This window comes from Danio rerio, chromosome 24 (genome assembly GCF_052040795.2).
Source record: "Danio rerio strain M-AB ecotype USA chromosome 24, GRCz13ab, whole genome shotgun sequence".
NCBI lineage: Eukaryota > Metazoa > Chordata > Actinopteri > Cypriniformes > Danionidae > Danio > Danio rerio.
The window spans coordinates 19,911,695-19,926,079 of NC_141044.1; the positions used below are offsets into that span (position 1 = coordinate 19,911,695).

General features: G+C 34.4%; 2 long non-coding RNA genes across 3 annotated transcripts in view; one reads left to right on the plus strand and one right to left on the minus strand.

Moving 5' to 3' along the window:
- Positions 1-14,385, plus strand: part of LOC141380661 (uncharacterized) — a 155,060-nt gene that overhangs the window by 85,179 nt on the left and 55,496 nt on the right. The gene's annotated exons all lie outside the window — the stretch shown is intronic.
- On the minus strand, positions 7,804-9,403 carry LOC147838012 (uncharacterized). Its single transcript, XR_015525485.1, has 3 exons — positions 9,322-9,403; positions 8,380-9,256; positions 7,804-8,241 (listed from the first exon to the last, which is right to left on the minus strand). It is a non-coding gene; the product is annotated as an uncharacterized LOC147838012 (long non-coding RNA).

Consider the following 14,385-nt stretch of genomic DNA (forward strand, 5'->3'; position numbering starts at 1 on the left):
GAGCTTAAAGTTTGCTTAAAAGTGCTATTTCTCCAGACATTAGGTATAAAGGAACACACCTCGGTATTTTGCATTTTGTAAATCCAAATTGTAGATCAAGCCTTGTTTCTGCACCTTGTTTTGAATTACATCTCATATGGGTTGCAAATTAAAATGTCAGAGCTGTTGAGTTCATAAGATTTTTGAGTAAACCTAATGAGGTAAAGGACCTTGCGATCAATGCCGTCCAAGCAAAGCCAGAAATTACAGATAGATTTAAAGACACAGAAATGTGGACATGAAATTTCCCCCAAGAGCCCTGATTATCCAGCCCAGCTGTGTTTGCTCTTTGACAGAAACAAGAAAGAATATTTACTTGAATTTTTGATTGCAGTGTTTATTACAGCCATAAATGCTTTTGTCATTGTAGAATACATGACCACCATACAGTCACCAGAGAGTTATTTAACTGTACGCACTTAAGCAGGTTGGAAATGTAATTTACTCTCGTTGTTCCTTAGTGGCAATAAAAGCTTAATTTTATGCATCATAATTTGACCTGCTGTGATTAACGGCCCTGATCGAATGGCTCATCCATAAAGCTCAAGCCGAGGAACATCAGACATGTGATTCGATCAGGTCATCTAAAAATGGTATCAGAGACATCATGGAGACTGAGTTTTTGTTCTTTTATAGTCAAATCAATCAAAGCCTCACCTTGAAGTGTTCTCATCATGTCAATAAGGCATATCAAGATTTCACATTGTGAAATAATGCAAGCAGTCGCATCATAACTCAGTATGGGTGTGTATGTGTGTGAATGAGTGTGTGCAGATGTTTCTCAGTGATGGGTTGCAGCTGGAAGGGCATCCGCTGTATAAAACGAATGTTGGATTAGTTGGCGGTTCTTTCTGCTGTGGTGACCCCAGATTAATAAAGGGACTAAGCTGAAAAAATTAATGATGAAGAAATACTATATATATATATATATATATATATATATATATATATATATATATATATATATATATATATATATATATACATATATATATATAGTCGATGACAACTTTATTTGAGTGGTTCCCAAAGTGGGGGTCAGGACACACTTAGGGGCCGCTTTGGTAATTTTCAAAAATGTAAATTATTAAATGACCATATTTTATACATAACCTTTTCATAAATTTTCTTGTCGGCTTAGTCCCTTTATTAATCTGGGGTCGCCAAAGCGGAATGAACCGCCAAATTATCAGCATGATTTTATGCAGCGGATGCCCTTCCAGCCGCAACCCATCTCTGGGAAACATCCACAAACACTCATTCACACACACTCATACACTACGGACAATTTAGCCTACCCAATTTACCTGTAGAGCATGTCTTTGGACTGTGGGGGAAACCGGAGCACCTGGAGGAAACCCAGGCGAACACAGGGAGAACATGCAAACTCAACATAGAAACACCACCTTAGCCAAGGATCGAACCAGTGACCCAGCGACCTTCTTGCTGTGAGGCAACAGCACTTACCTACTGCACTACTGCTTCGCTATCCATAACCTACTAAAGATAAAAATAGTTACATTAAAATACAACATGCAAATAATATATTAATAGCCTTATGGGTTTTTTCCATTGGATTGTGACCCCTGAGTTGTTTACATTAGATTAACGACAATTAACAGCAAATAACAGCAAAAAATAACAGCAATATAGCGTCAGTTGTCGCAGATTGATTTTACGACACCAGCCTAAACCTTCTGACACCATTACAGCAGCACTCACATTAAAATAAATACAGGCCATGACTGAACTTGGAGGATGATCTCAGAGTGGCGATCTCTAAAATTAAACTAAGAAAAGTCTTGTGCTGTAAACATTGTGCCCACTAGTCTCATTTGGCGAGGTTAATATTAAATTAATCAAATGAATATGACTATAAAAAATTGTTTTTGGACTGTTGAAAAGTTTTTGTGTTGTTGCATTATACTGAAAAACCTCAAGACATGGACGCTTTATAAATGCAGCAAACCGTTTGGAAGCATCAAAAGTGTCCAAGAAAATGTCCAAAATCTTGCATCAAATGCACTACTATACATTTTATTTACACACACATGCACAAATTGCACTTAAACATACCAGCTTTTCACAGCATAATACTCAATACTCACTACTCTTGAGTACTTTTAAAAGGGCTACTTTTTAACTCATACTTTGAGTAACATTTACAACATATACTTTTATTCTACTTGCACTACATTTTAGGCAAGTCATGTTACTTTTGTTTAAATAAGATTTTTCAGTAATCTTTTCACCACTGACATTGTTATTTTGGGGGTTGAGAGCTGAAATGTTTGGTAAAACACAATGCAATGCAAAACAAACTGGTAAAAACTGTAATATATACAGTTGAAGTCAGAATTATTAGCCCCCCTTTGATTTTCTTTTTCTTTTTTAAATATTTCTCAAATTATGTTTAGCAGAGCAAGGAAATTTTCACAGTATGTCTGATAATATTTTTCTTCTGGAGAACGTCTTATTTGTTTTATTTCGGCTAAAATAAAAGCAGTTTTCAATTTTTTTAAAACCATTTTAAGGTCAAAGTTATTTGCCTCTTTAAGCGACTGTATATTTATTTTCAAATGGTCTACAGAACAAACCATTGTTATACAATAACTTGCCTAATTACCCTAACCTGCTTAGTTAACCTAATTAACCTAGTTAAGCCTTTAAATGTCACTTTAAGCTGTGTAGAAGTGTCTTGAAAATATCTATTAAAATATTATTTACTGTCATCATGGCAAGAGAAGATAAGTCAGTTATTAGATATGAGTTATTAAAACTATTGTATTTAGAAATGTGTTGAAAAAAAATCTTCTTTTCGTTAGATTAAAATTGGGGGGGGTAAACAGGAGGCTAATAATTCAGGGGGGCTAATAATTCAGACTTCAAGTGTGTGTGTGTGTGTGTGTGTGTGTGTGTGTGTGTGTGTGCGTGCGTGCGTGCGTGCGTGCGTGCGTGCGTGCGTGCGTGCGTGCGTGTATATGTATATATATATATATATATATATATATATATATATATATATATATATATATATATATGTGTGTGTGTGTGTGTGTGTATGTATGTATGTATATATATATATATATATACATACACACACACACACACACACACACACACACACACACACACACACACACACATATATATATATATATATATATATGTATATATATATATATGTATATATATATGTATATATATGTATATATATATATATATATATATATATATATATATATATATATATATATATATATATGTATGTATATATATATATATATATATATATATGTACTGTAGATAATATTGCATAAATATACATGAGTTCCTTTTTTTATAGGAATATTATGGGTTTAGTAAACATCATCTGCATAGTATGAGTATTCTGTCTATGAGATGGCTCCACTAACATAAAGTAATAAATGCGTGTGTGTGCATATGATTCATTCATTAGTCTTTTTGTACTTGAGAGCCCTACAATTAAATACATTTAAAAAATAACCTAATTTGAACCTGCGCGGACTGACCTACCGCTGTGATTATGCTATAGAGGGATTTTTAATTAGGACCTTATTAAGAGCTTGACAACAAACATGATTCAATTTGAAATCTGCCTGTGGATGGTAATTACAGCTCACATTTCTGCATAAACTTGATTGAGTCAAGGACTTTCTGAAGAGACCTTTATTCATCCTTATGTCTGCATGAGCTGCAATCCGGTTCCTGAACTTATCTGTCCTCAGAAATACATCCTGAAACTTCACAGAGATTGTGCAAATATGGAATTTCATATCTTAGTGTTGCTTAGTTTTAGTCCAAATATTTAGTCATGCCAAGTCACGCTTATTTAAACAGCGTTTTATACTATACATCTGGTTTTAAAGCAGCTGGTAATAGAACAGGAGAGATAACAGTCTACAGTAAATGTTATTTGATTTCAAACAAATCCAATTTCAAATGTAAAGGAGAAGATAATGGTGTCGTTTTTCAGCTCAGTTTAGGTCAGTGTTGTTTCAGTTCACTTCAATAGCTGCCAGAGTTGCAAAGTTTATCAATTATGAAACAAGTTCAGTTACAAGCAGTTGTACAGAAGCCAATGATGATATTATTCAGCTCAATTCATTCCAAATGTTTATATCATCCAGTAATGTCAGGGTATGGCAAGATGTTTTAACTAGTAAACAATATAATATACCAGTATATATTTTCATGGTGGTAGTATATTTTTTTCCCTTAGATACTAGTATCTTTTCCATTAAGTGCTAATTCCATAGGCCGCATTGATGTCAAAATGACATCAAAAATGCAAATCTAAGCCATGACATCAACCATAGATATTTACATATCTGTCGCCTATGCTATTTTTGTCTATTGGAAGAAATGAGTCAATAGAGCCACCATTTTAGTACAGGGTAGCCTGTAGTCTTGAAAATGAATGTGGGACAAAAGTGCAGTGGAGGACTTGCCATCTAGAGCCAGAGATATATATGCATAAATACATATATCCATAATTGGGAGTGTTCCCGTTGGTCAGTATGCAAACATTTTTTTGAAATAATGAAATTATAATTTGACATCACTTTTCTACATCGATGGATAAGTGATCGCACGGGCATGGCCAACAAAAAGCATTTGTTTGTGTGCATAGGAATGCGTTACCCTCCCTCCCAATTAAATTTCTCCTGCTTTCACTTCTTATTCTAACAGAGGGGATGATTTGTTTATGAATGAATCCCCTTTATAAATGACTCCTTTACTTTCAGTAACTGACAATAATACAAGTTTCTGGCACCGCAGCATCTTGTTGTCATACTTCATTTACGTTGTTCCCCTATTTTTTTCAACAAAACTAGCATAAGCCTGGTACTAAGTGTGAGTTGGTGCTACTTTGCCTCATGGTGCAGTAAGTGCCTGTATTATCATCAATAACGTTACCTGGTGAGCACAAAAGTTCATAACGTACATATAAAAAACAAAATCTTACCTATGAAATGTTCTGCCTTTGTTCGCTTGTCACTACACCTGTACACAGAGCTAAAGTCCAGCATTTTCACATTGGCTTTATTCTTGACTAAGTGCAGTGGAATGACATTTGTCCTGGGAGGACTGTACAAATGTGGCGGCACTATGATTATAATTATTAATTGTACTATTATAATCTTAACCCTGACTGGTTTAAATATTTAAAATTGATTAACATTTGAAAACATTTGATATTTAAAAAGCCATCAAAAAGTCACTGGTAAAATTAATAAAATAACTTAAATAGTTATGCTACAATATAACAAAATGAAGGAAATGAAAATGAAATCTTCACAGTTATGGCATGCATTTTCAGACCTTTAAAGAACCTTTCAGTGACTCTTCTTAAAAGAATTATTAAATGATTCATTGTCAACTTTTTCCAGTTATATCAGTTTGAAAAATGACAAGAATGTGTTAATTTACGTTGAAATTAGCCTTTAATAAATCAGGAAGCTAAATGAGGTCAAATTAACCATTCTTACATTTTTATCATTTGTGTCTGTTGGTGAAAGTGCAATCATTCTGATGAAGTAGAAAAAAATAAATAAATATATATATATATATCCAGACCTGGGCATTTTACAAACCCTGGCCACATGCGGCCCACTGGACTTGTTTGATCGGCCTGTGTGAAGTATTTATTTAACTTAAATGCACATGCGATATGTCACACTCAGGTTTTCCAGTCGCCGTGAGTTGAAAAAATCTAAACATTTCAGAGTGCAGCGAGCAAACCACGAATCATGTGACAGAAACCAACCTGGCAGCTTCACTCTTTGTATGGAATTACACAGCAATAAAGGTAGACTAATTACCTCAGATTAATGATTTAACAACTGCAGATACAGATCCTCTCTCAGTGATAATCATTACATCACATTACCACCTCACATTCAACCTGACTTCACTGCTCTTGTTCAGCCAGACACAAGCTAGAATAGACTGATTTCATGCGGCTGCCTTTTTTAAAAACAACATCAAGGCTGCGGTTGGAAGAAACCCGGAAATATCGCTTGGCAGTCACATAGGAACATTGTGCACCTGGCTGTATATCTTATCAGCGAAAAGAAAGTGACAAATTTATCAGGTTCAGGGAAATGGCACTGGGTAACTAACATTTTTTTTTTCCTGAACGCACGTTTTAGATGTCATTTATCAAACTTAAGGTAATGAACTGATTCTTTCACTATATTAGACTTGTCACGGTATTGAATTTAGGTTCTGAAATTTTAAAAACATCCACAGACATTTAAGGCACTGTTGAACTTCTTAAACAGCGCTTAATTGCCATTGTGTTCACATGCTTAACAGAAATAATTGTGATTTGGCTACAGAATTTATCAGTTCACCCACTGCACTTCACAATGTTTAATGAGTGCAAACACAGATGAACGATCCACTTGATGAATCGACTGATCTTCGCAGCTTTGAAGCACTCCAGTGTCCCTGTATCTGTGTTTACAATCAGTGAAGAGCTGTGAACTGATCTCCTTCATGGCCAATCACAGTAATTTCTGTTGAGCACTGGTGAACACAATGGCAAATCAGCTGTTTAAAAATGCGCTCAGTGGCGCTTAAATGTTAGCAGGAAATGGACGTTATTAAAACTTCAGTAACACTGTTACAGACAACACGAGGGTGTGCTACAGAGTACTGCATTTTTTTAAATGCTCACCAGGTTACAAAGGCTGAAGCAGAGGCGCATCCCCATGGTGTTTACCTGGTGCCATGAACCAGGGGGACACTTTAGCGTATTTCTCTTAAAGAGATTGTGATTTAGTTTGATGTCTAATATGCTTTTAATTGTTTAAATTAAACTTAACTGAATGATATTAAAGTGATGTTTACAGTATTTCTGCATTTTGAAGTTGAGGCAACAGCTGGATGTTTGTAGTCCACAGCATGTTGTTGTAATGTTTACAGTGCTGATCCTATACTTCCAGGGGGGTATTCCAGAAAGCTGGGTTAACTTACCATCTGCTAAAACCTAAACTCTCGGTTGATTTACCCAAAACCTGCTTACCGCGAGTATGTTGGTTCCAAAACAGGTGACAAGAGTTAGTTGAATCAACCTCCTGAAGATAACCGCGGGTTAATGCACGTGCACGGCACACACCTGAAGGCATTTTCAGTAGATCGCCGAATTCACGAGTCACCATAGAAAGTCACGGTGAGAAAAAAAGGGCAACGCACTTTAAAGAGGCGAAACTGGAGGTTTTAAACACAGAGATTACACATCTGCTTCAACGAAGGAAAGAAATATAGAATAAGAAATAGATAAGAAAATAAAAAATAAATAATAAGAAATTTTTTTAGTTCATTAAATTACACATGCCACCCTCCATTTTATTGTAATGATAAATTAAACTATTCTTTAACATCCTTTTTGAGTATGTTGTGTAACCATTCATGCATTTATTTTTCTTGCCATTAATTTCTTAAGGCCACAATATGTGTATTGACTAATAAGGCTTATAGAAATTGTAATCTTTCTGGAGCTAGAACTCTGTCCAAAGTCATTAAACATAGAAACATTATCATAAAAGGTAATATTTAATTACTGGAGCTCTTTATTTAACACTCTAGAATATTCTTTCTGCCATGCAGCTAATAGAAAGAGGCCTGTCTAACTGCTGTGTCCTATGATAAAGGCTTTTCAGTGGTTGAGTTTTTGACTTAAACCACACACTCTGTCACTGTTGTAAGTGATTGTTGTCAGATAGCTTTAGGTTCTTTTTATTTTGCATGCAGACGAAGTTCCTTCTGCCTCAACTAACAAGCAGTGTAAGAATTTTCTGCACTTTTCCATATTTGAATATTACTCTTGGATCACAAAATCTTTTATCTACATATTTAAATTCTAAAGTAGCTGTATAAGGTCCATCTTCAAAGATAAAGTCACATGAGCATCAACTTAAGGTGAGAAATGTATATGAAAAATATGTTACACGTTGAAAGGTGTGTGTATAAAGCAGTGTACAAAATCATTCAGTTTATTTCAGGAAATGAAGAAATCAACAGATCAAACTATTTGATTAAACATAGTTTTTTGACTAATTATATTTTTTAGCACTCTTCCATCTGTTTTGTCTGCTTGGGTCACTGAGATTTCCTCTGGGTCAGGCTGCAGGTACGTGTCATCGTATAAGGCAGAAAAGGGTATCTTTTGTCCTCCAGCAAGTAACAATGTAGTGCCCAGTAATGATTCTATTTTATAATACAAATATAATAAAAATAAACATTGTGTTAAGCAACATTTGCTTTATAGTTTTTTTTTACTATATTTGTGTTATACACTTGAATCATTACTTCCTGAAAATCAGCCATTTAGCCTCAACATAGTGATGAGGTGGGGTGTGTGATGAGCTGGTAAGTGGAAGCAGTAATGAGTTTAATAGTTGAAACACCAAAAGATTAAGGATAGAAAATTAAGTTATACCTGCACACTTATACTTTGGACAAATTTTATATTATCAGTGTCCTTTAGTGACTGATGGAGCTTTAAAATCGGCTGCAATTAATGCACACAATAGCATTTAGAAACCCTGAAAAAAATATTATATTAAAAAATGTAGGTGTGTGTGCGTGAATGTATATATAAGAACGACGTCTTACATCTTAAATTAAAGATATATTTTCCTACAAAAGACAAAGCTGCCACTTATAATATTATACAGAAAAATGTGAGGGTGCAGAAGGAGAGAAAAAACACAAGATCTGTAAGTGAGATTCGAACTCGCTCCGTTGTGCACTCCGTTGTTCTTTATCGACGCACTGTCCACTACGCTATTCCCAAGCTCTGAATCATCTGTGTAATGATACGCAGTAATGTATGACCAAGGAACTGTACAAAAGTGTAAAAAACAGTTCAGTGCCAGGCTTACTGTACAGGTGGTCCTACTGCCACATTGTACAGTTGCCTAAAATGCCCTGACGCGAATACAAAGAGCTGCACTGAATGTTTTTTATGGTAAGCGCAGACCCGCGGTTTGTCACATTTGATTTCAAAAAGGTTTGTTAAATACATTAACATTATGAATTTGGTTATGAAAAAAACTATGCACTTATAACCCTCTCACAACGAAAAAACTTGTATCTGTGTGTCCACATCCATAAATATTCTCATCAAAAGAGCACGCAATGCTCAGTAAACTCTCTGAAACAGACAAACTCTGAAACATAGCAACTTACTCTCTGAACATAACCTGCTCCGGAGCAGGTTATCTTCAGAGAGTAAGTTGCTATGGCTACTTAACATACCCAGAAGTTACCTCCGATTTTGGAACCAAAGTTGAGGTTATCCACCTACTTACTCTCAAACTTACCCGGGTATGTCACATAACCTGCTTTCTGGAACAGCCCCCAGGTTCCTTCCCACCACAGCCTCATTTTCGTTCTTTAAAATGGCGGCCGCATGAAATAAGCGTATTTTCTCACTGAACATAAAAAAATAAATAAATGAATAGATGAAAATGAACTAAAGTGAAGTAATCAAACAAACAACCCTGTGGCATAATAATATATGAAGTTGGTATTGTGATGCTGGTCTTTAAAATGCTTTAAAATATTTTTGCGTAAAATTGATCTCTTTTTAAACTTTAGAGTTTTTATGTTTTATTTAATAGTTTCACAAAATGTTCTTGTTGTTGTTGTTGTTGTTGTTTACCTTATTAACTGTATTGGTCTTGCCCTCTAAAACCGCCCAGAGTCTAGTGTGGGCCCTTGGAAAAATCATTTGCCCACCCCTGGTTTAATCGGTATGATGAACATGTAACAACATTTTTTCCACTGACTAAAACTTAACAAAAACAAAGGAAGATTGACTAAGCATAAAAAGCTAAACATTTGGCACAGATGTTAGACTTAATAATAAAAAAGGCTAAAAGAAAATCAACATTATTTTTGATCTTGTTTTCAATCTTCTACAGACAAAATCTTTGTGAATGTGAAGTAAACATCTCAACCTGTTCCTTGGCTGTTCTCTTCAGTGTGCCAGAGAGATTGAAGACGTGCGTTTTGCACATCTGATATTCTGTAACCCCTGCCTGGTGATTTATTGAAATATGTGGCTAATGTTCATTTATAGGGCAACCCAAAGGTTGTGTCCATAAATCTGCCTGCTGATTAGCTGCTCACTATTTTCAATTAACAAACTTTAATCACTTAGTGTGCGCGATTAAGCCAAAGTGTGGCTGATTGAGAATATTACAGTCTGTGCACTACAGTAAGTGATTTTTCTTCTTTTTACATGTATTACTTTAGCAGATGTTTTTATCTTAAATGACTTACAAATTAGGATGATGTTGAAGGAACTTGTCAGGAGAACAAACTACATTCATAGAACATGATTTTGGAAAATATTAGATAAGCAAACCAGCTAGAAGAGAGAGAAATTTTAAAGCTAAATCTGATTAAAAATAAACAGCAGATTAAATATCTCTACAATAATAATAAGAAAACTTTAGTTGTTTTTTTCCAAGAAAAGACATTAATTTTCCAGTCAAATTTTGTGATCAAACCAACATGGAAGTATTTGCTAAATCAAAGGAGGCAGAAAAATACATTTTTGCTACATAAATTCACATTTATGCTCTTTGTTTTATAGTTTAATGCTTTTATAGTGTTTTTTGTTCATTTTGTTCTTTGATGAAAAGACATCAATTAAAAGATAGCTGAGACTATTTTAACATGAAGTGTCATTGACGAAAAAAGACTTGACTAATATTACAAAAATATATCTTTACCAAAATGTGCTTCCCCAAAATAGGCAGCAATATACAGTACTACAAACTGTTTTAAAAGGCCTTCATGAGCTTTTTTGCTTGTGGTTGCCAGATGTCAAGAGCCCAATCTGATCTTTTCACTTAAAAGAATACATTTTCTGCCTGGTGTTTTGTTTAATCTCTTTAATTTGCCAACCATTTAAATGTACACTGCAGAAGAAACATGTATGCTTTGAAAATACAGAGAAACATGTCAAATATTCTGCTCATATGAAATAGAGCCAGTTTCTCTCTAAGCTTCAGAGTCATATTTATTTTCTAAGCAAATGGTGTGATCAAATAAACTATTACATATTGATTTACTCATTAACACTTTACAGTAAGGTTGTATTCGTTCATTAAAGTTAATGTATTTTCTAACATGAACAATGACATTTATTACAGTATTTATTCATCTTTGTCAAATTTAGTTAATGAAAATATAGTTCTAATTTTCCTAGTTCTTTTTAACTCAGTGCATTAACTAATGCTAACAAGTATAAGTTTGACATTTTAATAAGGCAATAATAGTAAATATTGAACTATAAATAATAAATCCTGTACATGTATTGTTTATTATTAGTTAATGTAAGTAAAAACATTAGCAAACAGTAACTAATGAAACCTTATTTAAAGTGTGACCAATAATCAAAAATATGAAATGATATGTATAAAAGCATTTTTATATTGCATAAGATCTAAGTCTGTTTAAACTAATTATTATTTAGGAACTACTTCTATTGATTCTATTGAATTTAGTATTTTTACAAAATTTTGCCCTTCAAAATATTTCTTGAATAACCTTTTCTTGGCCCAAACTTGACTCCAGAGATTGTATTGGCTGGATTTGTGTTAATTGGTGCTGTTAACATTAGTTATTTTGAATGATTGAATTAAGAATAACCTCTTATTCAGTGGTTTTTAAAATATGTTTGTGCTGACATAATGTAACAAACATTTTTACGTATCCAAATTAAAACAAGAATATTACATGACTTTGTAAAAATATTAAAATGTAAAATATATGACAACTTAGATATTTTTGGCTTTCCAACATTTTATTTGAAACAATCTTTACAGTGTTTATCAAATTTAATCATAATAAATCAGGATAAATTTTGATCATATTCTGTATTTCTTGAACAGCAAAGACATCAGCATATTAGATAAAGACTGTGTTAATGGAATAGTATGAAACATTTAGCATTGAATGACAGGAATACATGAAAAATACAAAACATATTTCAAATTGCAGTGATTCCTCACAAGGGCTGGTGGCGCAATGGGTAGCACAGCAAGAAGGTCACTTGGTTCAAGCCCCGGCTGGGTCAGTTGGCATTTCTTTGTGGAGTTTGCATGTTCTCCCCGTGTTTGTGTGTGTTTCCTCCATGTGCTCCGGTTTCCTCACAGTCCAAATACATGCTGAATAGGTGAATTCAATTGGACGTAGTGTATGTGTGTGTGTGGATGTTTCCCAGTACTGGGTTGCAGCTGAAAGAGCATCCATTGTGTAACATATGCTGGAAAAGTTGGTGACCCCTGGTGAATAAAGAGACTAAGCTGAAAGAAAATTAATGAATAAATGATTTTTCACAATATTACTGTTTTACAGTATTTTTTATGAAACAATACAACCTCTGTGGGCTTAAGAAAAATTCACAGATTTACAATCATGTCTGGAAAAAAAAAATTGACGAAAATTAAGTAAAAATAATCCCAGAATCTGCTGTAGAAGCCGGATCACATGAGGAAATGTAACTATATTACATATTGTCAGAAACGCTGGTTCCAACCGAGGCTCATTGCAGATACATACCCAGGTCTACATTTCTGATTACATCGAAATATGTAACTGGAGGTACATCTGCTCACAGTTTTTTTTTTGTTTGTTTTTTTGTTTTTTTTGTAAATCCACCAGAGGCTACAGTGTACGCTTTTTGATGATCTCAAAATTCTTGCATAAATCCACCAGAGGGCGCAATTTACACTTTAGCCAGCTTGCTGTCGATTGACTGAACCACCCCTAAACCCAACCAATAGTGTTTTTAAAAGCAATCTAGAAAAAGAAAATCTGTCCGTTTCTTTTTTTACCTGGTTTCTAGAACCATTCTTTACCGGATTCAAACCCCGTCATTGCGGTCAACTCAGCTCTGTATCCTAAGTCCATCAGCATTTGCGGCAAGCTAGTAACACTGAAAAAGCTGTCCATATAAAGGTAAACAGTCAGCTGGTAACACTAAAAGGAATAGAAGCCGTAGTTGGCATCATACCACCCTGTAGTATTAATTTTATCTCTGACTACATAATTCACTTGCTCCAGACATGTAGACAGGGGTACATATCCTTAACGAGCCAGTGTTGGAAATAGTGGCAACACTTTAGAATAATGGTCAATTACTTAATGTTAGTTGATCTATATACATTACATATAACAGCGGGTGGCACGGTGAAGCAGTGGGTAGTGCAGTCGCCTCACAGCAAAAAAAGTCACTGATTCAAGCCTCAGCAGGGTCAGTTATTAAAGTATTTGTTAACCGTAGATCAACATTTACTAATGCATTATTACCATCAACAGTTGTGCTTGTTAACATAGTGCACTGTGAGTTAACAGGAACCAACAATGAGCTAACCTTTTTAAACTTAAATAATTTAAACTAACTTTAACAAAGCTGAAGAAACACCACTGTAACAAATGTATTACTAATTGTTTCCTCATGTTACATATTTTAACTAACATTAACTAATGGACCATTGTATTAAAGTGTTACCAAAAAAATTCATAGGAAATAACAATTATTTAAAGGAGGCGTGTCCACAAACCCCACCCCTAAACACACCCTTATGGGGAAGGAGCAAATCTTGCTAAATATATTAATGAGATCGTACAAATATAACACAAATTAGCCACTAATCAAAAAGTCATAGAAATTGGAGTGCGATGTATGCAATGACTGTCATTAAAAAAGACTGATTATTTATACAAATCAGTATAACATACTGTTATATTGACATTAACAGTCATTACCAATCCAGCAATGACTCTTCTATGTATTTATCATTAATCTGCTGCTATCTGTGAGCACCTATAACGTAGACTTAAGTGTTTGGTCCCCCACAAAACAAAAATACTACACTTTTCAGTACAATTACCAGATGATTTATTAAAGGGCTGCTGTCCACTTTGGGTGTAGATAACAATCATTAATCCAATTAGCGATGAGCCACTAGAGCCTGGAGGACTCTGGAGAAACAGGTTTTGTCATTAAAATGATTAAGCCTATATATAAGCATCTCTAACACACATTTATCAGTGATGATTAAGGAAAAACGGTAGGATGGATCTGGTTTCAGAGGGTTTTTAGGAGGTTGGTGAGACGGTGAATAATAGAGATGCTCGTTAGGGATCGTTACAGATTGTTATTGCTCTTGTGTGCCATTATAGATATAAAGTGTATGAGAAGTGCCACTCCAGCTATTTCTGTTTCTGCACCTCAGCACTCCAAGAACCAAATCCAGCTCAAATAGCTGTTGACAAACTACTTTCCTGCAGTAA